The 27,780-nt window shown below is 45.0% G+C and overlaps 1 long non-coding RNA gene across 1 annotated transcript in view; it reads right to left on the bottom strand.

The window, feature by feature from the left end:
* Positions 1–1,467: 1,467 nt before the first annotated feature.
* The window catches only part of LOC149867667 (uncharacterized), a 36,368-nt gene continuing 10,055 nt past the window's right edge, over positions 1,468–27,780 (bottom strand). Inside the window, exons 3-4 of the long non-coding RNA XR_016441646.1 lie at positions 20,678–20,757; positions 1,468–5,716 (exon numbers count right to left, since the gene is read on the bottom strand). This is a non-coding gene — a long non-coding RNA (uncharacterized LOC149867667). The remainder of the gene's footprint in view (positions 5,717–20,677; positions 20,758–27,780) is intronic.

Here is a 27,780-nt window from a genome sequence, read left to right as displayed (position 1 = left end):
TCACCTGCCTGATTAAAGACCTACAGAAAAGACCTTATGTGGACCGATTGGGAGACCTGAACCTCTTCAGCCTCCACAAGCGGCAGCTGAGAGGTGATCTTGTGTCCACCTACAAACTCACCAGGAGGGTCAGCAGGAAAGCGGGCATACGATGTTTAACAAGGTGACAGTCAGGGTAACTAGAAACAATGGACACAAGTTAAAAGAGCAAATTCAGGCCGGACATCAGGAAAAAGTTCTTTACAGTGAGGGTGACCAAAATATGGCATAGGCTTCCAAGGGAGGTGGTGTTGTCCTCTTCCTTGGAAATATTCAAAAGGAGATTGGACAGACATCTGGCTGGAGTCATCTGACCCCAGCGCTCTTTCCTGCCCAGGGCAGGGGGTCGGACTCGATGATCTAATAGGTCCCTTCTGACCCTAATAACTATGAAACTATGAAACCCCCATGTTGTGCGCACACCCCACTGACTTAACCTGCCCCACTGACTTAACCTGCCTCTCCAGTGGGGAGGGGAGGGCAAGCTGCCCAGGGGCAGAGCAGTCCCTGGGCTGCGGGTGGGGCTGGTGCTTACCTCTGTGGCAGCGGTGGCCCTTTCCCCCTTAGGTAGCACCTGCCTGCAGGCACCTGGCTCAAGCGGTCCCATGGGGCACCACAGCTGTGGAGGGAAGCACTGGGCCCCCATGCAGCTCATGCAGGCAGGCAGGCTCCAGGGATGAGGGGGAACATCAGGCTCGTCGCTTTACTTGGGCAGAGCCTGCCTTCCTGGAGCTGCACTGAGCCTGGCGCTTTGCTCCACAGCTGTAGGGGCAGCAAACTAAAATTCCTTGAAGGAGTTTTAGTTTGCTGCACCCCAAGTCATTTAAGGTGCATTATGTTGCTGATTTTCCTACAGCGGCTGGAATGAATATGTAATATGCCACTGAGGCGTGCAAACACCAACATCGTTAGAGTGGTGCCAAAGCATTTAGCCCACTTTAAAGTGGTGTGCGCATACGCCCCTTGTTTCATCTATACACGGCCTTAGATACTTGTGGTCAGTCTGGTACCTAGTACCCAAAGAAATACTATTCCCCAGGATTGGGGTTGGAATTGTTGTAATGGGATAGTGGTCCTCTGAGTATCAGAATGAACGCGTGATTTTGTATTTATATTTATGCTGGTGTATGCTTTTTGAAGTTTTTGTATTGTAGTTTGGAGCTGACTTTGAGCCAGAAGTTTAGTTGTTGTGTGGTTATTGAGAGATGTAATTGTCTTAATGATTGGATATGTTTGTGGTTGATGTTTTCTGTTTTGATACATTAAAAAAAAACTCCAAATAACTATTCCCCAGAATCCCCGAGGGCCTTTCATGACTCAGGGTAATTGGACTTTGGAATAAGCTTAGCAGGACCCACTACTGCCCTTAAGGAGACACCTCTACATCCAGGACTGCCTCATGCTCTGTTCGGCAGCAAAACTGCAAAACCCAAACCACAAAATGCTTCAATCATAATCATATAATTTGCACAAAATCATTATAGGGCAGCATAAAGGTAGCATTAATTATGTGTTTCATCATGTTTTAATTTCTTTAAAGTGTAACTTTAATGACAATGTCTTGTGTTGATAATTCTTGGTTTGGGGATAACTGCATCATTAGTATGTGTTTTACACTTAAGTTATTGATATATATGCTAAAACTTATCTCTGACTAAATATAGTGGTTTGGATTGGTTTCTGTTTCAGTTTTTTACTTTAGTTAGGGTCCTTGGTCTGTTGAACGTATCTGCTCCGATAACCTACATACCAGACTGAATATTGTAGGCACATAACAATAGTTCCAAAAGAAACAACATATCATAGTCTTATATACCTATACCAGGCAGAAATGTCGACATCTTGGTCCCTGTACCTAATCAGCAACTTGTCAATGCATGTTCTAATAGAGGCTTTATGAAATACAAATAATAGTTCAATAATAAAAAAATCACATTCAATTCTGAAACTGAGTTAAGAATGATAGTTATTAGACTGTAAACTCAGCTGCAGCTCACCAAAGAATAGGCACAGCTCTGTATATTTTGAAATATTATTGAAGCATAAGGGGTTTCTTACTGTATGTTTTTTTTAGCGCAGGACCAAAGCAATTGGTTGAAGCAAAGAGCTACAGTTTCAGGTAGAGTGCCACGTACACTGTAGTCCCACAGGTACGCTCTGTTTTTGGTAACTGTTCTGTAAGTACCCAGCTACATAACCAGATGTTGGAGGAATCAAAGTTGTTGAGGGACAGTACAGTTGGTGACAGAAATGACCGATGTGTTGTCTGTCATCCATAAATATCCGTGCATATGTTACTGTTTGGCTGTTGGAATCCCTTTAATGCAAGCTGTGTCCTGTCCTCTAAAATAGTAGGGGCCAAACTTTCTGGCAGACCCCACAAATTAGTCCTGAATCCTCCCTGAATCCCCTTCCCCTGCTCAGTCTGCTGTTCTGCTTTCTGCTCTCCACCTTATCTGCCATTGAATGGCCAGTCCCCTCCGCGATCTTCCCGGTGCCACACACAGTGGCGGCATGCACCACAGGTTGGCCACCTCTGCTCTAAAATAACTCCAGCAAGGAGTCGAGTGCTGACAAAGCATAATATGATGTGGTGGAATGTACATACATTGCATTGCGCTTGGGTAGAACGTGATCCACCCGCACCTGTCCAGCGTTATTTGTATTATTCATTTGTAGTGAAGTAGCACCTAATAACCCAGTCACAGACCGACAACCTACCACACTACAAATTGTGAAAATGGATAACAAGGATAATTCTTCCCCGACTTTACCACTTAGCTAGCTTCAACATAGAGAATCATTTGTACACATCTCAGCATGTACATGCCAGGCTTATATCCCATCTGGGTACAATGCAAAACAGCTTTCCCTCTGGCTGTTACAGTTTATCCTGGTGGAGAGAATTCTTCTACTCCCAGAAATCTTCTCCCAGATCTGGAGGTTGTCAAATTCAAGCTAAGATGTATTCTTTCTCTTTAATCTCTTCTTGTATGTTCTTCAGTCTTATCTCAATCAGGGGTCTTTCTTTGGTGAGAGGTTTTCTTGCAGCTGCTACTTATGTTTTAAATAAATGTCTCTCGTGGTTGCTGTGACTGTTTTGAAATGTTTTAATTATTTTTCTTCCTGGTTCTGCACTCATCTGTTAAGTCTCCTGCTTTCAGCCATATGGAAAGTCAGTCTAATTTTGCAAACATTTTTACCCTTCCTTCTCTAATTCTAACCATGATCCCATGGATTGTATCATTGTTGCTTTGGTTTCTTTTTTCCCTTCACATCCCAAACTGTTAAGATAGCTTATGCCAGTTGATTTTGTGTGGAGCATATTGAATCTTTCATCCTTTAGGCAGAAAGAGTAATTTTGCTAAATCTTGGACATAAGTGACTGGTACCACCTAAGTTGGGGGGGCACATGCCCCCCCAGTGACCAATCAGCAACCGAGGGGGGGTGCCCCCTGTGGCCAATCTCGCTGACCAGGAAGTGGCTGCAATGCTCCTGGAAGTGGCCATGGCACTTCATTCAGGTGTTTCCACTCCCTGGCCAGTGCTCACAGCAGGGGCACCAGTGCTCCTGTCTGTCCCCCCTGCCTGCCACTTAAGCAGGGAGAGCGGCCCGTCAGGGGGTGCACTGATGCTTTCAGGGGGTGCATGTGCACCCCCGTGCACCTGCTACGCATCACCACTGATCTTGGAAAGCAAGTTCCTGTGGGTTGGATCAGTGGAAGGATTTTGCTCACCTTTGTGAAATGAAATGTGAAATGTGAGTTTCATACTATCATTAGGAGAAAAGAGAAGGGCCTTCTGTTTCAGAAATAATAAATTAGATCAGAGCTCCATTGTACTGGGCTCTGTACATCTATGGAGCTCCTGCACAGAGCGCCATTTAATCTAGACAAGATAGATAAAGGAAAAAGGGGAAATGGAGGCACAGATATATAAAGCAACTGGGCTAAAATCACAGAGTGGGTCAGCAGCAGAACTGGGAATAAAATCTCCTGACCCCTATGAAACCGTTCTAGCAGGCAGTTGACTTCCCTCCCTTGCTTTTCTCTTGCTCAAGACCTATGCTACGAGCAAATGCCAACATTCCCCCTAGGATTGATTCCTGTGATCCCTTTACACCAGCCTACTTAGCACAGCAAAAATAAACGTGGACTTAGTTTTCCCTTTCCTTATTCTGGTTTGAGCCCACAGCACTTGCTCTGTTTTAACCCTTTTCTTTTTCTGTTGTGAAGGTTGATGGTGAGTCTCCCAGCAGATTTATATCATGGCTAGATATAAGCATATAAAACATGCCTCTTACAGTAATTTCAGTTAGGGCTGTGGCTTTGAAACCTTGTTCCCACCAACTTCTAGGAGCCTGTTGTTGTGATATCACACTAAAAAGGGAGAATTCTCTGCAAAGGTCTTTGTTTAGAAGCAGAGGATGCTGTGGCGAAGACCATAGTGAACAAAAAAGGCATGAGTTATAGGACATGGAATCAAATCACTTTGGGTGAAGACTTCAGCCCATTGTCATTCTAAATCTACATAAGGGTTTATCCTGAACAGTTGAAGTCAGTTAAGGATTTGCCATTGACTTAGGGTTTGAGCCAATGCCCAGCAAAGCTAATGGTAATCGCTCTATTCTTATTTAATAGAATCAGGGTCCTTACAGAGATGGTTTCACCTTGAGATCCCCTGGAGATTGGTTAAGGATGCTCTGATGGGGAGAGCCGTTCAGACTTTTTTAAGGAGGAGATCTACCTTTAAAATCTCTGGATGTATTAATTTTCAAATTCTGTCCTTTGGTGTAGACAAGGGAGAGGAAGGGAGAATTATGGTCTGCACTCATGACATCACTTGCAGGACTAAGGCCTAAGAAAGAAAGTATGCAAGCACACGTGAAAAAAAGAGTGACACTGAAAACAGGCTAAAAGAGTAAAGAAATTGTGTATGCTTGGGCTATGGGGGTGTTCAAACTGTGGGGGAGACACGGAGAGAAACACAGAGAGAGAAAAGATGAAGGAACTGACAATGGCAAGTGTGAAAATGAACACCCAGTAGGGACAATGATGTTTGGGCCAATCAATGATGGTTGATGCACACGGGAAAGAATAGATGTCGTTATTCTACCAAACCATGTACAAGCAAAAACAAAGCCATCTTTTTTAAATACAAATGAAACAGGAATGACAGCCAAAAGCCAAACGTTTGTGAAATGATTTAAACAAAAAGAAGTAAATCCAAAGAATTTGTTTTCCCCAATGAATATGATGTACTGTATAGTTTACGAGGGAAGCAAGAAAAAAAAAATCAATCTGTGGCAATATCTGATGTGCCTCTGTGCAATAAACTGCTCTACAATTACATGAACAAGGTGGTAGTGGTGACGAGAGGTAGGGGATTTTGTGTCTCCAAATGTGCTAGATTTGTATCATCCTGTCACCAGTTGTTCAATATTGTGATACTGGACAATCTCCAGTGTTTCTCCCAGTAGATCCATGAACTTATTTTCTTATCAAGCCCTAAGGCAGGTGCAGTCATGGGGAAGGCATTTGCCTTTGTTTTTCTCCTTCAGCCCAGCGACTTCTTAGTATGCGGGGCCAGTGATTCAGCCACAGAAGTTTCCTCCTCCCAGTATTTTCTTTACAAGGATTGCAGTGAATAGCACAACGGGGAGAAGTTTTCACTCCCCCTGTAAATGGAAATGAGAGAAATGTCTAATACCTGTTATAAAGGATGGCATTTTAATTACTACACCGCACCACAGCAGACACATGCACACATGCGCGTGCACCCCCCGCTCCCCCCCACAGGCTGCATCCCTTTCCCTTACCCCCCCACCCTGCTTTCTATGGGGAAGGTCTGCCTCCTCCTCCAATCCCTTCCTTGCGTTTATGCAACCCAGAGAACACAGGTTGATTGGAAAGGTCTCTCTCCTTGATAACAACAATTCAATGCGCCTTGACATTTTAATAGCCTGCCGTCCTAGTGAACACAATCGAGCTGAGCAGTGAAGCAAAAATCATTAGGTAAGCAAGATAATCTAAACGAAAAATCAGCCTCAACTGGCTTCCCACATCTGGGGGCACATCTGGGCAGATGTTCCCTCTCCCTCCGCAAGAAGAATCCTCTCCCGGGAAGGATGTAACAGAAACCGCTGGAATCAATGGAATTATTACACAGGGAGGAAACTCCCCACCTCCTACCCCCCGCACCGACTCCAGTGTATTTTAGTTTCTTTCTTCCCTCTGTTACCCACCCCCCAACCTGCCCCCCTGCCTCTTCTCTATATACACCTCCCTTGCCATAGGAGTGAGATGCTGACTTTGCAAGCCATTCACTTTATGAATATGACCCTCAAAGGGAAGAAACCCTCTCACAAGCCCAGAACTATGTTATCATCGTTATTAAGGAGCTTAAAAAGGAGCTGGGAAGAGGAGACACCGCTGGAATTGCAGCCTGATTGTGATTGATGTGTTCCTATTAGCTCCTCACTGTTATCTCTCTGGATGGCAAGAACAGCCAGTGGCTTGTAACACAACAGATTACCTGAGTTTTCAGCCCTAGACGGATGTTTAAATAAAATATAGTCCCTTTTAGCGAGAAGCTCATTTTCTCGCTGAGGCTCCCAGACTATTTCATGTCAGCTGTGATTCGCTGTGACTCTCCTCAGTAAACATGTCTTATCATTAATAATTCTTTACAAGCACAATTTCATGGACTCTTTTTGTGTGTGCGTGAGTGTGCACGTGTTGGTCTCGGCCTCATCTTGATACAGTTTGGGAATCCAAGGTGCTTCTCTTCAGAATTTCACCTGCCTTGCCAAAAATGATTGATTACCCCTAGCAGACTGGGTGTCCAGCTATACCCAACAAATGACTTTGGCCCCTAACAGCAGGCCTTGGCCAGATAGAAATCAATATTTCACCATTAAAATCTATCAAAGAAGAGTTAAGGCACCATCTGTCCCTGCCGCCTTTCCATGGTGTGTGAACATTAAATCCGACACTTGTAGTACATGAGTAATCAATATATAGTAGTTCACAGATCATTTGTGGTCCCCTTTTAGCAGTGATGGATGCTTGGAATAGTTGTGATTCATTTTGTCACACCATTAAACAAGATTCTGTCCAGTTCCTTCCTGATTTCATTTAGAGGATCATTCTTCACAGTTCATAAGAGAGAAACGGTTTTACCAATCTGCTTCTATTTCAATAAGTCACTTTATAGAGATTTTGTGTCCTGCAGACTGTAAAAATTCTGGAGAGATAGTACAAACATACCTCTAAAACTATTCACTGCATGACATATGCATAAAGTGTGAAAAACTGAATGTAAATATGTTTACCTCTTTATCTACAAATATTGGTTTTAACCCTCCACTTGCTAGTGGTGCCCAAAGGCAAACACATTCCTAAATAGAGCCTTGGAAAGAAGGTATATTTTCAAGTAAGGAAATACACTGCAATTAAAAGCATGATTAAAATGCCTACAAACAAGGTTATACAGATATATTGTTGCCTCTCAATTTTATTTTTAGAACCAAAAAAGGACTGTTCTTTAGTGCTTCTTTAAATATTTGCCTGTTAAATATGTTACTTTATAATTAATGACATTGCATATGTCGTTACTAAGCAGTTCAAACTGAGTATAAAGAATTGGAGACTTTTTTGTTCTTTTTATTGTTATTATCATTTAGCATTTTTATTGGGGGGGGGTAGAGAATTACACATTAATGTTCCAAAAATTGCTGCTTTCACAAGATGTCCTGTTCTTCAAATCCACATCAGCAGTCAGTCAGTCAGCTCCTCTGATGCTGATGTAAACCAACATCATCAATACAGCTGTGGGGTTTTAAATCAGCTTAAGATCTGGCCCAACATTAGTTTTGGGACATTATTTGGGACAATATTTGGGTCTCCCATTGCTGGCAGCAATGGGAGACCCAAATATTGTAAGGACCACATACAGATACAATTAGAGATCACAGTGTGTCTTCCAAAACTGACACCTGACAGCATCTAATCATCCAAAGCAAAAAATGTAAATAGCAAGGATCCATGGGAGTAGCAGCACTAACCCTACTATAGGGCATTTTTTAATGTGGATTATTTCAAATCAATCCACTTTTAGGAATCTTCTTTGGTTTCTGGAATGTGTAAAATCCCTAAACATAACGGTAAAGCAGGGGAATGATCACAATCTGCTTCAGGCTGGAAGAAGCTGGCATAGTCTCGCTCAATAACAAAACCCTTATTGCCACCGAACCAAGACTTACAAATGCTTCAATGCACCAAGTTACTGGAGTTGCGAAAGTACACATCAGGATCAGGTCTAACCGTCTCCAGTTGTGCTTCCCCCTTACTGTGTTTCTTGGTGAGAGGACACTGGGTGGGGTGGAGTAGAAAGTGGAGCAGGCCATGTTGCTTGGTTTGCAAATGGATACCTCCTCCTTGTTGGTTTAGTAGAAATTAGGAGGGACTGGGAAGAGAACGGTCTCTGTGAAGAGCTCATTTGCTTGTAACAAGGGCTGTAGGGGCAGCAGCATCTTAAGGCCAGGCTTGCAAACAGAAATGCTGCTGGCTGCATAGAGCCTCCCAGAACCACTCCTATTAAAGGCAGTACCCTGCATCTCTGCAAGATGGAGACATGCTTTGGCCCACAATTCAAGGAGGACGTTGGAACATTGAAGGGGGCTCAGAGAAGATGCAAAAAATAATCATTCCACGCTTGGAAAACCTGCCTTAAGGGGAAGGGTGCAAGAAGAAGATTGCAGAAATGTTCAGAACGGTGATATATAGGAGGTTCTTCCACCTACTAGACAAAGGTGTAGCTGGAAATTGAAGATAGGAAGACTCAACCTAGACGCAAGGGAAGCATTTTTAACAAGGAGGTGAACCAACCATAGCAAATGCTGAGTTAGGACTCTGGTGGGATCTCCAGCACTGAGAATATTTCTACAAATTTCAAATACTTATTCATTCAAGGAAATTCTGCAGGCTTAGGAGAGAAAACCAAGGTATGATGATCGCTGTTTGTAGGTATGTTTATGGTGCAAGTTAGCAGAGATATACCTCAGCTAGCTCATTTATAGCTAGCCTAGCTATCGGAAGTAGCGAGTCTATGGCAGACGGGAGTTCTGTGGCGGCTGATTTACCCTGCCTCTCACTCCATGCTATCTCGGCTAGACTGCTTCAGGTACCCCGGAGAGCGCTCTTGCTCTTTGTGCACAGATTTTAGAATAGTAGAAAGCCAGACATCCCAAATGAGGGCCACATCAAGACTTGGGTAAAATGGGTGTCCAGGACCACACGGAGTAACCACTTATACCATGCCTGAACCTGGCCCATCACATCACTTCCTATTTTTAAACACAGGCCATTCTCTAGAAATGTACTCACTGGCCCTGATTTTACCTCGCCAGTTCTAGCCCAGTTTGTCTCCTTTGTGTCAGTGGGTTCAAGTTGTGAGACAGCAGGAAGTTCTTATGGAGGAATCCACTCTTGTCATGGCCAATGGGTGGGGAAGGCTTAAGGATTTAGTCTGGGCACAAAAAATGCATGGAGTTTTATACACAGTATTCGTGCCTGAAAAACTAGGCATGCAAATCTTCATGCACATCAAAAAATGGCTGAAATTTGCAAACTCGGGTACCCCGAGTTTGGTTTCAGAGTGCATGAGAAAGCAACAAAATAATACGCCTGATTTTCTGAGGTGTTCAGTTCCACTTGTATGGATTTAGACGTCCATACGCAGCACCTGAGTCTGAGAACATTTAGTCTTTGACATTTCCTCATGCATGTCTGTCTTTAACTATTGCTTGCAGGTATTTTAACAAACTGCACCCTGTCTTTGCAGTAGCAGGACATTACAATGCCTTCATCCTCTTACTTTAGCTGTGGCAATTTAGGATGATGTTTTGGGGCACTCTACCTGGTAGTAGAGGAAGAGTTGTTCATGCTGTTAAGTTAAGCAAATGCTTCTACAGGTGACGGTTGAAATAGGGACAATCCTGCTCTGAGCAGGGAAAATGAACTAGATGACCCCGGAGGTCTCTTTCAGCTCTACTTTTCTATTATTCTAATTCATAAATGTTTACAGCGATGCCTGAGATATTGCTGGCATACATCAAATAGGCACAGCATAATTCTTAAAAAGCTGCTCTTTGAATAACATGACCAGAATCTTAGCTACTGTATATCAGAATCGCTTGTTAGGTTTCAGTGGAGTGACACTAATCTACAGCACTGGCGAGTCCAGCTCCAGGTGCCTTGGATTATGGTATGTCAAAGAACTGGAGATGGCAAAATAATTATTGACTCTTTTCCAGAAGATGACATGGGGAACTGGTGAATAAAAGATTTTTAACTTCATCTTACATCTTAAAACTTGGCACCAGTACACTCTCAGGGTACAGTGAGGCTTATGTTACCACTGAGTAATCCTCCAGGTCCTATTGCATCCAGAAGCCAAAGAAAGAAAACAAAGATGTAAAAGAAAATCCAGCCAGAAAGCGGGGGGAGGGTGGGAGAAAGGAAAAAAAGAAAAAGGATGGAAACATGCCTCATCTCTTCCCTTTTAACACTATGCAAAGAGTCACCATATTTTGCTGAACCTTTAATACATGTAGGAGGAACAGATACGTGTATTGATCTTTTTGCTAATAGACTGCATAGCTGTGACTCCCTTATTATAAATCTTTCTCTAAGCATAAAAGTGGGCTAAGGGAAGGGGAGGGGGCTGTAGGGTAACAAGACTAATCAGGACTTCACCATCAAAGCAAATGCATCCAATTAACAGCTATTAAAGAAGAATTTTATGGCACCGTGCACAGTGAAGGCCATTATATCTGGTGGAATTAATCTTAATTATTTGTACCTGTGTACATACATGCAAAGGGAAGCAACTCACATTAATCTACATTAAACGTAATACACAGTTGGTGTATTATCTATTCCAAGTCAAAATTGACTGCTGGTCCCTGCATATGTATCTGCAATGCTAACTCAAGTAATTATAGTACAGCACGTCTCAAAGACACAATTTGTTCCCTACATAATAAATCAACAGTTAGAATCTTTTATGTAATTTAAAAAAAAAAATCCTCTAAAATAGAACTGTATAGGCAAATATTATCTTTTCAGAAGGCTGTGTTAAAAAAAATTGAAGCTATACAGATTTATTATCCAGTTTAAAGGGAACTGAACAAATATAAATCTGTGGGTTTCAGAAGTTTAAATAACAACAATTACCACCCCCAAAACATTGCATTTCAGACCCCATGGACAACGTTGTTTAAACCACCCACAGTACTTTGCACCATGGATTTTCAGCTTTATAGCAAAATTACCCATTAATTAGGTTGGTAGTTTTTTGCTTTTTTCTGGATTTGCATTAGATGTAAAGGAACGTCTTAAAGTTCTGGTTGTGGTAAAAATAATGAACAGTGTATTCTTTCCTTTATACTTCTACATAATGATCATACGCAATTCCAAACAGGTGTTTTGGATTGAAAAAATATGAATAAATAAGAAGCAATAGGCTCAAGCTTGTTTTTTGTGCAGTTACATTGTTCAAGGACATCCCTCTAATCAAAAGGAACCCATGGTGCCCTGAGAAGCAAAAAAAAAAAAAAGAAAGAAAGAAAAAAGATGTTTATCAATTATGTCTTTCCAGCAAAAGCACTCCTGATTTAATGGTGATCATATATACGTAAGTGTCTAATAGAGTCTCATGGATGATCATATTTTATAGCATAGGATTTTTATAGTATGAGTACATGAACTGTCACAACAGAAAATATCAACGAGGAAAAGACTCAAACTTAAAACTATAGCATTATACCTAGAGGAATTAGTGAAACATTCAGAAAGTATATCCCTGACAAAAGAAAATGTATGCGTTCAAGGGGTTCTGTTGATTTCTTCATGATAATCATGAGAAAGGTGTCCATATGTTTGAGGACATCGGGATCCTCGTGGTAAAGTACTTCTGAGTTTTGGTGAACAAATAACATTTTGTATCTTTAAAATAAACTTCTGGTACCTCTGCTCTTAGCTCAGGCATAGAGATCCCAGTTCACTGAAGTATTTCAAGTATTTTCAGTAATGCACATGCAAAACTTTGCTGAACTGGGGTCAGAGAAAAACTCTCTTCTCACCATTTTTGGATCTGTAAGAGTTGTGGCATAACAGGGTCTTGCCATCCAGGTATATTTAGCCAATGGCATGCTTCTCATTTTCTGCTTATCCATCCATCTGAGGCTCAGATGGTTAAGTTGTGCCAATGGCTGTAAAATATAGAGCCCATTATGCAATTCTCCTCTCCTGTGTTGTGAATGAGTTGTTACTAAGCAGGGATCCGAGTTTTTTGTTTCCAATGGAAAAACAGAGAAAACCAGATTTTCTCCTTTGCCATTCTCATTTTACTGGAGAAACCCATGGATTGTGCTGTTTTACCAAGAGCTCTCTGCAGGGGGGCAGAGTTCCAGCCTGCAAAGGGCTGGGAGGGAGCGGGAGGAGGGCGCTCAGGCAGGCGCCCCCCGTGTGCATGTGTATGCATGTGGCCATCAGGCAGCCTGGAGAGCAGCTTCCATAGGTAAGTGAGGGATGGGGAACTGAGGGAGGGAGGGAGGAAGGGAGGAAGTTGGGAGGGCTGGGGCTGAGGCTGGGGCTGCAATGCGCAGCTGCAGGGCCCCAATGGGAAGCAGGACGGAGTTGCAGGTGGCATGTGCAGGAGTGGGGGTGGCCAGCTACTCACAGCTGTGCACGCTCCCAGAGGGTGAAGTGACCCATGCCCCCTGGACCAATGCATGGAGCAGGAATGACAGCAAGCTACCTGCTGCGAGCTCAGGCTCCCACTCTGCTGCCCTCCGCCAGGGGCTCTGCAGTCCAGTGGGTGTGCCCTGGCACTGCAAGGCACAGCAGGGCTGGTCAGGGATCCTTTCTGCTGCAAGCTCCATGCTGCCCTGGCAAGGCATCTCCTGCATGAACAGCAGCAGTCGGGGCAGCGGTGTGGGTTGTGCCACTCACTGCTGCCCCTCGCAGTGGCATGGCCCCGCTCTGCCCTGCAGTGCCAGGTTGCACCCACTGGGCTGCAGAGATCCCAGGGGAGGGCACAAAGTGGGAACCCACCCCCACCCCACACATAGTTCTTGGGGGGCACAGGTCCCCCCTGCCCCCAGGAGAAGTATGTACCACGATGAGGAGCTGCCCCCCTTGCCCCACTCCACACGCGAGTCTGCAGTAGGCAAGGCAGCAGGTGGGGAAACCGGGCTCCATACCCTGATCTGCTGCAGCATCCACTGCCTCCTGCTGGATGCAGGGGGCTGCGGACCCAGGTCCCTGGCCCCATAAGTCCTGGCAGATGGGGGCCCTCTTCAGCAGGGCTGGGGGGAGCTGGGGTTGTAGGGGAGGGAGGCAGAAGCACCAGCAGGGCTGTGGGGGGGAGTGAGGGGCACCAGCAAAGTTAGGGAAGATGCAAGGGATGGTGAGGGGCAGGGCTGGGTGGGGGAGCTGTGGGGGGGAGTGAGGGGCCCCATTTCATTTTAATCACAGATGTTGGAGGTTTTAACAGAGAATTTTGATTTTTTATTAGGGAAAACCAGGATCTCTGTTAATAAGAAACCTGGTGGAGGCAGAGCCCATGGTGAAGCTTATGGGACCCTTCATCTTGCTTCTGTGTCTTTAATTCATCTGATTTACTAAAAGACAGCTATTGCTTTATTCCTGTTCTCCTCAATAATCTAATGCTATTTACCCAAATACAATGTAACATATTATTCCTGAAATCTTTTTTCAGCCACTTCTCTGTCATCACCAGCTCTTCAGAGCCTCTGTAGTGAAAATAAGCAACTTATTTTTCTATACAATTCTCTCATTTTCAAACAGTGCTTTCCATCATTCAGATCTTTACTGAGCTACAGGGATTACATTGCCCACTTCTCAAATGAGGCTCTCCCTAGGACAGAACATGGCAGATACAACATATTTAGTGGAGGAAAACAAAACTACATGACAATTTAAGATGAAATAGAAGTAACTGAATGGAAACACATTGGATTATCATAGTGAAGGCACACTAGTTTTTATGGCCAATGGAGGACACAATGGGGTGATATGACTAGTATTACATTTGACCCCTTTTGACTTCCCAGCCTGGTACTCTTCACAACTGTACTGGCTAGGAAAAAATGGTGGGAAACCTTCAGTGGAAGTCCTGAGTAAGACTGAAACTCATACCTCTGGATCTGTGGCGATTAATCATTTTAATAATACTATATGACCTCAACCCTAGAGAAAATACGCTACAGCAGAATGGATTTGTCCTGATTGAAATGCGGGAAAGAATTTGGATACTTGGATATAATGCCTCTGCAAATGTGTCACGGGATTTTTAGTGGCCAGGAGTAGTTGGGAGTGCTTTTACAGGACAGAACTTGTTCTGTCTTACCCTAGAACAGGGGTGGGCAAAATACGGCCCATGGGCCGGATCCGGTCCACAAGGCCGTTCTGTCTGGCCTGCAGGACCCCTAAAAATTTAGAAAATGAATATTTATCTGCCCTTGGTTCCTGTCAAAAATTACAGGAACCAGGGGCAGTAGGACCCAGGGGAAGCCCGGCAGGCTCCCACAACAGCAGGGCCTGCCCAGCCCCACTCCACCAGCGGGAAAGTTAGGTAAGCGGGGGGAAGGGCAGGGAAGGAGCCTGAGGAAAAGTGGCCCAAAGAAAAGCTGAGTATGCGTGGGGGAAAAGCATCCCCTTGCCCACCCTGTGGCCAGTGCCCCATGCTGCAGCTACTTGCAGCCTGCCTGGGGCTGCCTGTGCCTGCTCAGGACAGCCCCATATGGGCTGCAAGTGGCTGCAGCAGGGAGCACTGGGCACAGGGTGGGCTAGGGGCCACTTTTCCCCGGGCTCCGCTTTTCCCTGGCTCCTTCCTGGCGCGGAGGAGAGTGGCCCTTCCCCTGCCCCATGGCCAGCACTCTCTGCTGCAGCAACTCGCAGCCCATGTGGGGCTGTCCTGATCAGGCACAGGCAGCCCTAGGTGGGCTGCAAGTGGGTGCAGTGCAGCGTGCTGCGCATGGGGTGGGTGAGAGGTCGCTTTTCCCCTCCCATGCTCAGCACCAGCTTGTAACCTGTCCCCAGTGCCAGCCTGGGCCCCACACAGCTCCGGGCTCACCTGTTGGGGCTGTGCATGGTGGCAGCAGCTGTGCCCCCCCCCTCCCCCCCACTTGCTGCACCTGGCAGTGTTTGCCACCACTGCCTGTGGGCTGTCCAGCACACCAGCTCTGGGTGGACAACAGCAGCAAATGCTGCCTGGAGCAGCAAGTGGGGGGGCTGCAGCAGCTCACAGCCCATGTGGGGCTGCCTATGCCTGCTCCGGACAGCCCATGTGGGGCTGAGAGCAGCTGTAGCAGGGAACACCAGCCATGGGGCGGGTAAGGGGTCACTTTTCCTGGTGCTCCACACCAGCAGCTTCCCTGCTGGGGAGCAGGGGGTCAGGGCTGCATGCTGCCCCTCACCTGTACCTCAGGGCAGGGGGAACAATGGCAGTGAGTAGGTGCGGGAGCACAGGGCCTGCACCGGTGTCCCAGGGCCAGTGCCGGCAGGGCCCAGAGCAGGGTGGCAGGAGCACAGGGTCCCACCTGGCAGGGGCTCTATGAAGCTCCCCCCTCTTCCTGCTGGTGCAGCCTGGCACCACAGACCTCTCCCAGCCTGGGCCCCGCTTTGGGCCCCACCGGTGCTGGCCCTAGGACACTGGTCCCAAGACATTGGGACATTGGTCCCAAGATGGTGACCATGGGGTGGGGCACCTATCAAGGGGCGGAACTACCCATGCAGCCCTCGAAAGCTTGCCAAAACTGGGTAAGCAGCCCTCAGCCTGAAATAATTGCCCGCCTCTGCCCTACAAGGAAGAGTGCCACATAGACAATTGCCAGAGCCACTTCCTGCACTGTATTAAATTATCATGTAATGTATAATTTAAACAACATAAGAAGTGTCATGCTAGATGCTATGGTGGGAAAGCATTGAATAGGTATCTAGAAGGATCTATCGCCTGTTCATTACTCTCCCTGATATCCATCATCATTGGTTTAGAGACGCCAGAGAAGACATCACTGACTTCTGTTAAATTGCTATTAATACATCTATTATCTGTGAATTTGTCCAGTCCCTTTTTGAACCTGACTGTGCTATCTGCCTCTACCACAAACCTATAGTGACAAGTTCCAGAAGTTAACTGAATGTTGCAGAAAAGTTGTTTTCACTTGTTAGTTTTAAACCTGTCTCCTGCTAATTTCAGTGGGTGCCCATGAGTTGTAGTATTCTGGGACGTGCTGAATAAGAATTCCCCATTCATTTTATTCACACCTTTCATGATGTTATAGACTTCTATTATATCCCCCATCTACCTTCTGCTTTCCAAAACGAAGAGCCCTAGCATTTTTAATCTCTCCTGGTATGGCAAGTACTCTATATCCTCGATCATTTTGGTTGCCCTTTCTTTGCATATTTTCTAATTCTAATACATCTTTTTGGAGATGCAGAGACCAGAATTCCATGAAGTATTCAAGATGTGGGCACCCCATGGATTTGTATAGTGCCATAGTGATGTTCTCTGTTTTTGTTTTTGCTTCCCTTCTTACTAATGATTTATAATATTTTTTTTTATAAAAATGAGGTTGACTAATAACTAAACTGACTTGGTTCTTAATTCCTATGGCATTATAAACTGATAGAATTCATTAGAAGCTTCTCTTATCCAATCCAACTCCCTCAAATTTACCCCAGCTGCTCCAGGCCTCCCACGTCACCTCTTCATTGACGGATACCAGTTTCTTCCAACTCTTCATTCCTGGCCTCTCAGAACCGAGTTAACTAGGACAACTGTGAATTCTTATGTGGACACAACACAGATATTTGTCATGGGGTTAACCCTGACTAGCAGCAAATGCTTGTATAAATTATCAGCTAGTATTTACAGTCCTGTTAGCATATGTTAAAACAGAACTAAAAATTCAAGTGTAGCCACAGCCTGTAAATATTTTTCCACTTCCCGCAGCTTGTCTACATAAAAAGCAGCTGCTTAAAATTACAGCCTAATAGCACAGAGGATCAGATCACCTCTATTATATGCTGGTAGAGTTAATTACGAGGGGTCCATTTGATTGGCAGCTTCTTTCGCCTGAGAAACATGCAAGAACACTTGAAAAGTGGGGGTGAAGCCTCAGATCAGTTCCTGAGAGGTCCCTTGAGGTAAGATTTAGCCTTATGGTAGAATATTCTACGGCACCAAAAGAGTACGGTTGCCAACTATACTGCATAGCCCCAAGTTTGAGATGATTTTTTGGCCTGAGTGGCCTGGGCAGACTGCGAATTAAAACAACAATGAGTGGGTGAAATGTTTTTTGCAACCCTGTAGAATAATTAAACTACTGTTATTGTTATTTGCCAACAGACAAAACTAGAGGCTGCATGCTCCTCTCTCAAAAAACCCAAAAAACTAAACTAATTTTTTTTCCACTAGCAGCCAAATGTAATTTGAACTCTTCCGTTCATTCCAGCTGTTTACAGGAATTACATTTCATAAACAGACCACCTCTTCTATAACCATCTTTAGGAAAGATGTTTAACAATTTGGCCTTAGATAGTCTTTTTCAGGAACATCATCTCATTTTAATAAAACGTGTGCCACCATATTTAATCAATCAGATTGATTGACAACAGCAATAGTTGGGTCTCCCCTGCAGATGCTGCTACTACCTCATTCCTATTCCAGTTTCATTTCTCAATCAAATCCATGTGTAAAAAAACATAATATGCTGCCAAGATAATGTAATAAAACTCCAGATGAAATGCACACCACCACAACCGAAACTGATAAGTCAAAGTATGGGAAAAGTTAACTTCAGAAAAATCATTTATGACATGAAAATATTAGAGTTTTATAGTCTAGAGAGCATAGACTAACCCTAATATGAATAGGAAAGTTTCACATACAGTTCCAAAAAAGCTTGTGAAAGTAAACTTTTCCAAAAGTTAGACTCATTGAAAAATAGAGCTGGAAGGAACCTCAGGAGGTCATCTAGTCCAATACCTGCTCAAAGCAGGCCCATGCCAGGCAAGTGTTTGTCCAACAGGGTGTTACAAACTACCAAGAAAGAGATTCCTCAACCTCTCTAGGTAATCTACCTACCTGAGAGCACATTTAAAATGTTTTGCAATAAACCTTAAAGTTCATTAGTATTATCAAAGTTGGCTTAAACTGTTTGTTAGCCAAGGGACATGAATTTTCATCTTCATTTGAACAGCTTTGTTGTTGGAAAATGAGTCAGCAATGATGCATCAGTCCATGTCAGAAGCTGAAGCAGGTGTAGAAGTTCATGATTCATACAAGCATATAGATTTGCCCTAATGGTTGGGTTGTCGGGTGTAGTATAAAACTACTGTAGCCAAACCCTCCGCACCATTAAAACTGATTGTGAACAACCTGCATACTCTACTTTACCAAAATGGTATCTGGTTCCCAAGAGAAAGCAGACTCTTGGTGGACTTGCTTCATCATACATTTAGAGCCTATTGATGGATGACTAAGTCAATGGGAAGACTTACCTGCCCTCAGTGGCTGTGTGGTACATGGCACTGCAGACACATGTGCAGTGCCACACACTGCACATTCAGCTGTTCTCCGCACAGCAAGGGAGAAGTACAGAGGGTTTTTTTAACCCATGGATAGGCACAGAAAAGAAAGAGCGGACTGGCGCATGCGGCAGCAGCATGAGCTGCCCAAAGCTGGAGCCTGGTCGGCCGGAGCTGTGCTCTGCTGCTGGCCAGGCTCCATGCAGCAGGCTTGTTGCTGCTGCAGCCCCTGGAGGCCCCCAGGACTCCACGTAAGGCTGATGGGGCCAGCCCGGTGCTGGCCCATGGCACAGGCATTCCCTAGGGACAACCAGTGGTGGCACAAGGAGCGCCGCCGCTAATTGTCCCTCGAGAACCAAACGTCCACACGTCTGGACGCAACCAGTAGGTTCAGATTACACCCTAAGTAAGTTACCTTCTAAGGCCATATCTATATGCTAAATTTACCATGCCCAACAACACTGACCGCAAGCACCCTGTGCTGCTTCAGGTACACCGCCTCCTAAATTGGAAGCACTACTGTTGCATCTGTGCAGTGCTTTGGTTGAGCTTATTAGCATTCTTGAGTGACAGTGCCAATTAGCCTGCCCTCGGTGCTGTTCAGACATGGTTATACTGATTCATTTGGCAGAGCAGCCTGAATAGAGCAATAGAGCATGCTTAGTGGTGCCTCATTAGGCATAGTACATTCACCACATAGAGAAAAACTTACATTTTTCAGTCCTTCAGATAGTTTTACACTTTTAGCAGGAGTCATCCCCCTGAAGCCAGCAAGGAGTCCAGCTGCAACACCAAGAGTTTCCATGAAATTCGTCTAGCCACAGGGCTGGGACACTGGTACATCCCCCAGCTTGAAATATTTTCACAGCACTAAGAATTGCCATGTATATTTCAAGAAGGGGGATGTACCAACGTCCCCATGGCTAAAGCAAGAGTGTCACCTCAGTGTCATGCTCTCTAGCCAGAGGATGATAGGGAGCTTCTCTTTTACTCTGCCCCCACCCCTAATCCCTGCCCAGGCACACAGGCTGTTTCCAGGTGATGCCAATGTGGGTATCCACCAGAGAAAGCTGTATAGGAGTAGCAGGCCCCAGCTGCCCTGGGGTGGGGGGCATGTCCTCTCTGTGGTGAACCAGGGTTGTGCTTGTAGATATGGCTACTGCCCTTGAGCTGCTCCTGGTCCCAAGGTAGCCTATACTCACCAGTGGGCTGGGAGCAGGGGGCGGTTGGAGGGAGACATGCTCTCCACCCATTACCACTGTGGGCAAACTAGCTCTTACTTGTGCAGGCTGTAGCAGAAGGAAGAGCTACCACAGTACTTGTAGGAAGAGCAGCTGCTCCCAGGGCTCCTGAGGGGTGGGTGGCAAGGCCCAGAGCTGTGCGGCCCCTCTCACCTGGGGCCCAGGAACATGACACTGGCTTTTGCAGCTGATCAGCAGGACTGAGTAGGGGCAGCTCCTGGGGTTGAAGACAAAACCATCTCTGCCCAGTCCTGCCAATCTGGAACCAGGCAGGAGGCAGCAGTGCTGAGTGCCCTGGCAACTTGCCGCTGAGCCGCCTACCAAGGAGCCAGCCTACTCTCCCTCCCCTTTGGGGGCGGGGGGCAAGGAGGGAGAGCGGTGGAAGGTAGAATACCAGGGTTCCCTGGTGTGCGGCGAGCAAACGTACCGGCCTTATTTGTGGCAATACAAAACCTAACCCCCTCCAGTGAAGTTGCCCCTTGAATGAGCTAACGTTTATACAGCAGAATCACTATTTTTTGGTTTTTTCCATTGCACGCTGCTTGAACTGCATGCTTACCTTTTGTGTCCGGAAAAGGTTATATTTCCTGGCACAAACGTAATACCTGTCTATGACCCGAGAATACAAAGTAAAGCACACGAACGCTTGAAAGACGGGCCCCACTGCGTAGCATTCTCTCATGCTTAGTTTAATGCTCAGTTCATGCTTAATATTGCTTAGTTAGGCACAGAGCACATCCAGATCCCACAATAAGCAAATGCCTTTCCATTTACCATACTTCTCTGAAATACGGATATTTTAAGGCAGCATCAGGAGGAAGTGCTGTTGCTTTGTTCTATGAATGTCCATACTTCTGTCAGAAAATGAAAATAAGGTTCTGTGAACAGATGTAATATTTCATCCACTTTAAAAGAAGAGAGGAGTTGCCTCTCAAGGGTGGGTATCAGCTCTTCTGTTACATCCAAATGCTTCTGCAGTGACCTAAGTGAGCTACCTCACCACAGCTTTAATCCTGAATGAAACACAAAGTTCAAACGTTTTTGCACTCATGTATTTCTAGCAGCATGCCAACATAAGTTACATTGTAATTGTTCATATAAGCATTAGGGCTGTGCGAAGCTTCAGTCCCTGATTCAATTCGGAGATTCGGCCTGATTCAGTGGCTGAATCTCTGAATCCAATTTGAATCAGAGGCCCCTTTAATCTCTCTGAATCGAATTGGAACCTTTCAAATCAATTCAGAGAGATTCGGAGATTCAGACATAGAGACAGCTTTAAATGTTTTTTCTACATACCTCTAGGTCGCAAGGGCTCGTGAGTGCTGTGATGCTGGGGCAGATGCAATGTCCCACAGAAGCATGGGGGGCTCCCCAATGCACTAGGCAGCAGACCCAGAAGTGGACTAAAAGCACTTCCAGTCCATTTCTGGGTCCACTGGAGACCATGCTGGGCCCCCCCCCCGCATGCTCTCCAGCTCAGCTACTAGTGCCTCCTGGGTCTGGGGGGCACCTGGGGTCCCCCTGCAGCCAATCGCAGAGCCAGGGAGCCCCCCAGTGCTCTCCCCAGAAGACCCAGAACTGGACCAGAAGTACTTCCAGTCCAGTTCTGGGTTCACCGCTGAGCACATGGAGGTCCCTCCTGCACTCCTGTGCAACGCCCCATGTGTCCCAGCATCACAGTTTTCATGAGCTGCACGGGTACCTTGAGGTATGTGGAACAAACTTTTAAAGCTGTGTCTATGTCTGAATCGCTGATTCTCCAAATCAGCATCGAATCTTCATATTCGGATTCGGCCAAATTGAATCAGGGACAGTGATCCAAATCAACGAACTGAATCACTGTCCCTGATTCATGCTGAATGCGGATCAAATAAGACCCGCTTTGCACACCCCTAATGAGTAGAACTCTTAATGTCTTCATACCCAGAGCTTCTAGTAATATGGAAAAAAATCAGAGCTTTGGTTTTTTTAGCTTCTCTCATTCCTTGGATTCTCTGAACAGCAGAGACACCCTATGCCTGAGGAAGGGTGACTGCACCTGAAAGCTTGCTAAGACCATTTTTCCAACTACTCAGTTGGTCTAATAAAAGACATCATATCTACCCAAAGAATCTCGCCTGCCTGAAGCTTCAGCACATTTTTTTCCCAAGGAAAACAGGTTATTTTAAAAGCAGCCATGTTTGCCACCACTGTTCCATATATACAATAACTTTGGTTACCTAGGAAGTATATCGTAAGGAGGCTGTAAGGGAAAGAATTATAGTGATTTTGTTGGGCAGAATACACAAAGGGTCAAGGATATAATACACAGAAAACAATTTTCTGTGCATTATTTATATCCTGTAGTTGTTGGATCACTAAATTATTAGGTCTGCCTGGGCTAAGTGCTTACAGAATGTAAATTCCTGCTATTCCATTAAAGTCAACGCCACTATTTTTAACGTATATTAGCTAAGGATCTAACCTATTTCTATCTATTTAACTTTACTGAAGTTTTCATGTTTTGTACCATCCAAGCAATGTGGAACATTATGATGCTAAATAAACTCCTAGAGATAGACAATGGCAATGAAACTGTACTACAGACCCAGAATACTGTTTTGTGTCCTTCAAGCTGAGATGACACTCAGAACTCAGTTTGGCAGGAAATATATAGATGGTTTTTCCCTTGACACCCTGAACCTAACAATTGCCATGAGGAAAACTCATGATTTAGAACAACAAGATTTAAAAATGTCTTCATGTGATCCAGGCAAACAGGCCAAACACACAAGAAAGTATTTCCCAGAATCATTTGCTTTCTGAAACACCGTCTTTTTTTTTTTCTTTTTACGCCCATGAATTACTCAAAACATTAAAGGTGACAAATTCATAGCCCTCAAGACTAAAAATCCATATTTCAAGGAGGATGTTCACATCAGTGGAAAATGTTCAGAAAAGAATGATTTGGTGTCCAGAAATCCTGTCCAATAGTGAGAGACTAAAGAAGCTGAGTCTGTTTAGTTTATCCAAAAGAACATTAAGGCTAGGGACAAAAATTACACATAAACTGGTATAAGTGATCAGAAACTGGTTCAAATCTCTAACACAACAGAAGTTTAGCACACATAGACTACTTTCAAAATGGCCAAAACCAGTTTACGACAAACCTGGGTGAATGTAGTATCAGACTTAACTGATTTAGATTAAATTGGTGTACTGAACTTGGAGGAAAGCATGGAATGAAACCACCATTGAGAGTAAACATCTCATTTCTGACCCAGCAATAAATCCTCCTGGTTTTGACCTTCCACGAAAAACAGACGGCTCTAAATCAGATCCGAACTAGGCATGGCCGCTGCAGTCACTTGAGGCACAAATGGTGTATTAGGAGGTCTGTAAAATGTGACTGTGGCAATCCTGGTCAACCTATGGACCACATAACAGCACTCTGCCCTTTATATAATGTGATGGTGACACTGCAGAGATGCATTCCCTTTCCTCAAGTGCATTAGACTGGTTAACTGACCTTAAACTGGACTTATAATTGTTGCTTCAAGTCAGCTATATGAAAGAAGAAGACTGAACTTCTGTCCCAGATTCCCTCCAGATTCGAGTTAACTCACAGTCCCCCAGCATCCCAGGATGCTTTGCACCTTCCCCGCAAAGCTCCCCTCACAGGGTGGGTGGGCTGGCCTTGGCCCAAGCTGTCTGCTCCAGCTGAGCATACGGGCATGCTCTGGCACCACCCCCTCCCCTGCACCCACCAGCTTCTGGCCTGGGCCGCTGCAGTTCTGTGGCTGCATTTCCAGAATCAAAAGTGAATGTCTGTTCACTTGCTTGTTGATTCAATTTACACAGCCAGACTAACCTGCAAAGACTGAATCAATTCAGTCTCGGGCTGTCTGTACTTAGCCTAAGAGGTTAGGCGAGTAAAGAGAAATTTAAGGTGTGGCTAAATTACCGTCTACAAGAACACACAGTGAGAGCAGATTTGAGATTTTAGAAGTCTCCTCAAGCCAAGAGAAAAGGCCAAAATTACCGTGGCTAGAAAGTGCAAGTTCTTAATGGTGAGATTAATTAACCTTTGAAATAACGTACTTAAGGATTCTGCACATTTAAAGAATGGTAGGTATTTTAAATAAGTTTGCGTGCTTAGAAATTATATGTTTTAAAAATTGTGGGATTTAATTTTTTTTAAGCGAACATACTAGAATTTACAGCAACCTACAGGGAAGCCTAAACTTCCTATAACTTCATAAAATAATGAAAATAAAAAATATGCTGCTTCCGTGAGCCTCTTCAACTTTAAGTGTTAACGGACATCTTTTGAAAGTTAGATTTGGAATTGGGGAGAAGCATCTTTGCCTTTCAAGGCCAACTCAAGCTGTATAAATACATCACAATGCCATGGCCTACACTAAGTACCTCTTTGTTTTCAGTCTTGACAATTAATGTGAATGCTGGCACTGCCTGTGCTATGGAGGAGATCGGACAAGGTGATAGCAATGGTCCCTTATGTGCGTGCAAATAGTCAATGGACAAGAGAGGCCTTGTGAAGTGGTTTCTGTGACAGAGGCCCTGGACCTGTGAGAAGAGGAATACTCATCTGAATCAAAATGCAGTCGGCCATAATATGACTCGGCTACATGGCAAAGCTAAAAGTGCCGATTGACAACAAAGAATGAAGCAGCAAATGCTTCTTTTCTAATGGCCATACCATTGAAGGGGGATGGAGAGGGCTGCTATCATAGACCTACTAGCGGGATTAAAGCATCTAGCCTGGATACACAAAACTAATACCGTTACCCCTGGTTTGGGAGGGTTGGGACTGGCCATGTTATTCTGCACAATTCTTGTTCCCAGAGATCGAACAGCATGGCAGAGGTTTGGTGGCGCAGTGGGTTGCCTACTTGCACAAAAACACAGGGCTCCACTGAAGGGCATAAAGCCTGGCAGTCTCCAGGATCAGCGGAGAAATAAAGGCAGCCAGCTGTTGAGAGTGCATTCAGCAGATCCTGGACACTTCCCTGACCTGAGACGCTCCCAAGTGCCACTTCCCATTAACCCCCCACTTTCCTTTGGGCTTGAAAAGGAAGAGCAAGTATTCCCTTGCTGCTACACCTCAGCATAGTGTTTCGTGTACCCCCCAGGACATCCCATTCCCCGCCTTGTGTGCTTTCTAAGTAACAGACATGTGAACCAAAATACCCCATTCTTCTATTAACCGAAAAGACACAAGCTTCTGCCTGCCTTTCCCTTCAGAGTAAAGAGGCTCTGTTAGGCTCTCTGCTTATCCTTGCCTCTGGCCTGTTTACAAGATGTTCTCCCAAGAGCTGTAGCATTAAAATGCTCAGCTCTGAATACACAATCCCTATTCAGAAGATCCAAGCAGACGTTCCAGCCAGGAACAAGACACCCTGACAAGCTGTGATGTATTGGATACCTGAGGAAAGGCACATTTACTAGACCTGAGCATTTAGAGACGATACAGTGAAATATCTGCCCATGCTTAGAGAGGAGAAACATCTTGCAAAGTCTCTTTTAGCTTTGCTTGCCTTAAGGGCTCTGTGCTTATCATATTTCACAACTCAGTCGCTGTAGCAAAGCTGGTCCCAGGATTTCAACTATGCTTTAAGGATTCTTGGCTCTCAAAGTAGCTTGAAAGAAAGAACTAATGGCTAGACGGTGCAATGAAACAATAAGTCCTAGATTATGTAGATCTGCTACACAGCAAGACTTTCAAGCACAAAATATTTTAAACAGGCATTTACACTACATCTTATCCCACCCCGCCACTGGGCCTTTTCCTAATAAGAACCATAACAACCTGCTGATCTGGCCGCTTTCACTGTGTTGCATTAGGCTCAGTAATGGCAAATACTCGAGGAGCATGATTTGCTTCCAAATTCAACTTTACCATTCTTGTACCTGACAGGGATTACTGTGGAAACCTCCATTCTCTAGTTTTAGGAGCTGAGTCCGGGGGCAGACCCAGAGTAGAGGCAGTGGCATGGCTGCACTCCCCACCTTTTGGATTGGATATGCCACAGGAGCCTCCAGAGACCTTTTAAAGTTCCTAAAGCAGGTGAAAATACCCTCTCCCTTACCTCTCCTGCTCCAACTGCATCCTCCCCCCCCCCTCCCCCCATCCTACCCCTCCATCTGCTCCCCTGCCTGCCTTACCGGCTGTCCTGATAGTGGAGAAACATCAGAGCCCTTCCTGCCTGCTACACAGGGGCTGGGCTACGCTGGGGATGGGGACAAGGGCAAGGATGGATAGGGGTTGCCTTTCCCTGCACTGGGGCTAGGCAGAGCCACTTGCACTGTTGCCTCTGTCCCCTCCCCAGCCATGGAGAATACAGCAGGAGTTGGGTGTAGGAGGGGGAGGTATTTTTACCTGTTTTAGGACTTTAAAAACTCCACCAAGTCTCCTGCAGCATGGTCTGCCCACACTTGTGGGGCAGGGAAGGCCGAAAGCAAGGGTAAGAGCCACCCCTGCAGTGGGGGGGGAGGGGTTGCCGCTCCCACACCCAGCTTTGGGAAATCCTGGATCTGCCCCTGGCTGAGTCCACTAATTTCTTTCTTCTCCCAGCTATACATGTAAAAACCTGAGAACAAAGCCTAATTTTCCTCATAGATCTTCTTCCTCCTAGGGCCTTATTTTGAAAGGAAGCTATTTACACATGAGAATAAAAATATGTTTCAGCAAGGACCTAAACGCTTCTCTCCATGGCCTTCTGAGATGGGTATTATGATTCTTATTGTGTAGCTGGAGGAACTCAGGCTTAGAAGTGTTAAGAGTTGCTCATCTACTGAAATAACTGGGCCTGAAACTGTATCTCCCAGTAAACTTAGTTTGCTTTAAAATCCACCTGTTTCTGAATGTTTCACTGTTTCAAGTACTGTACGATAATTTGGCAGAACTTCAAAATGGAGGATAAGGATCAGCCTTTTCTACAGAAGAGACAGACCATAGCACTATATATTTTGCCTTGATGCCAGGCAGTCTGGATTACTTTTTGAGGAAGGATATTAGCCTGACCACAATGTTTCTCTTGGGTTGTTTAAAGTCATTCTCTGTAGGTGTATAATCTACAGCTCGAATGCCTTGAAGAATGAAAGACCTGCACATCTTGGCATATACTTCAGTCTCTGAAGAATCAGGGCCTCTGTTTATATACCACACAAAAATAATATTAAAAGAATGTGATGCAGGTTGCAAAATCAGACACTGAATTATCCGCGTTTTTTGCATCCATTCAGTGCACCAAAATATCCAGGGGGCTTGCAATGCGGTATGTGATTTTGTAATTAAGGGTTATATCATAATGCACACATACGACAGGGCTGATACAAGACTGGAGCTGCCACTTCTCAACTTAAGTGATTTTTCTGCAGCATCAATATTGTTCCTATGGTTTCCTGTTTGCAATTTTTGGGGGGAGTTTCATTTTGTATTTAGAAGAAAAGAAGAAAAGCAAATTTCATTATTTGCAAATACTCCACCTATCACAGATGAGCATGAACTATGAGCACAGCAACACGCATTACTACTACTTTACTACTGCTTGTCCTTCAGGTCTAACTCCATTAGCTGGCCACAGTAGAAGGTTGTTTGGTCAGAAAGGAAATAGGTCACTGGTTCCAACCTTCAGTTCAGGAAGAGGTTGGAGAAGGAAGGCAAGCCTGGCCCAACTTTTCATCTTTTCTTTTCCCATGTAAGGTTCAGAGCAGTTCTTCCACCCTCTGGTGCTCCCATGTGCTGGGCCTGCAACTAGAGAGGGGAGATCAGTTTCACTCTCTGGGCTTGGCCAGTTTCTTGCCCCTAGTCTACTCCCCAGAGAATAGACAGAAAATGGTCCAAAGGGCCTCCTCCTCAGTGCATACAAGAAGAG

Source organism: Crocodylus siamensis, chromosome 4 (genome assembly GCF_052110815.1).
Source record: "Crocodylus siamensis isolate JL-2025a chromosome 4, ASM5211081v1, whole genome shotgun sequence".
NCBI classification, from domain to species: domain Eukaryota; kingdom Metazoa; phylum Chordata; order Crocodylia; family Crocodylidae; genus Crocodylus; species Crocodylus siamensis.
Note: the sequence above shows the minus strand (reverse complement) of the source record. Positions and strands in the feature narration are given on the sequence as shown.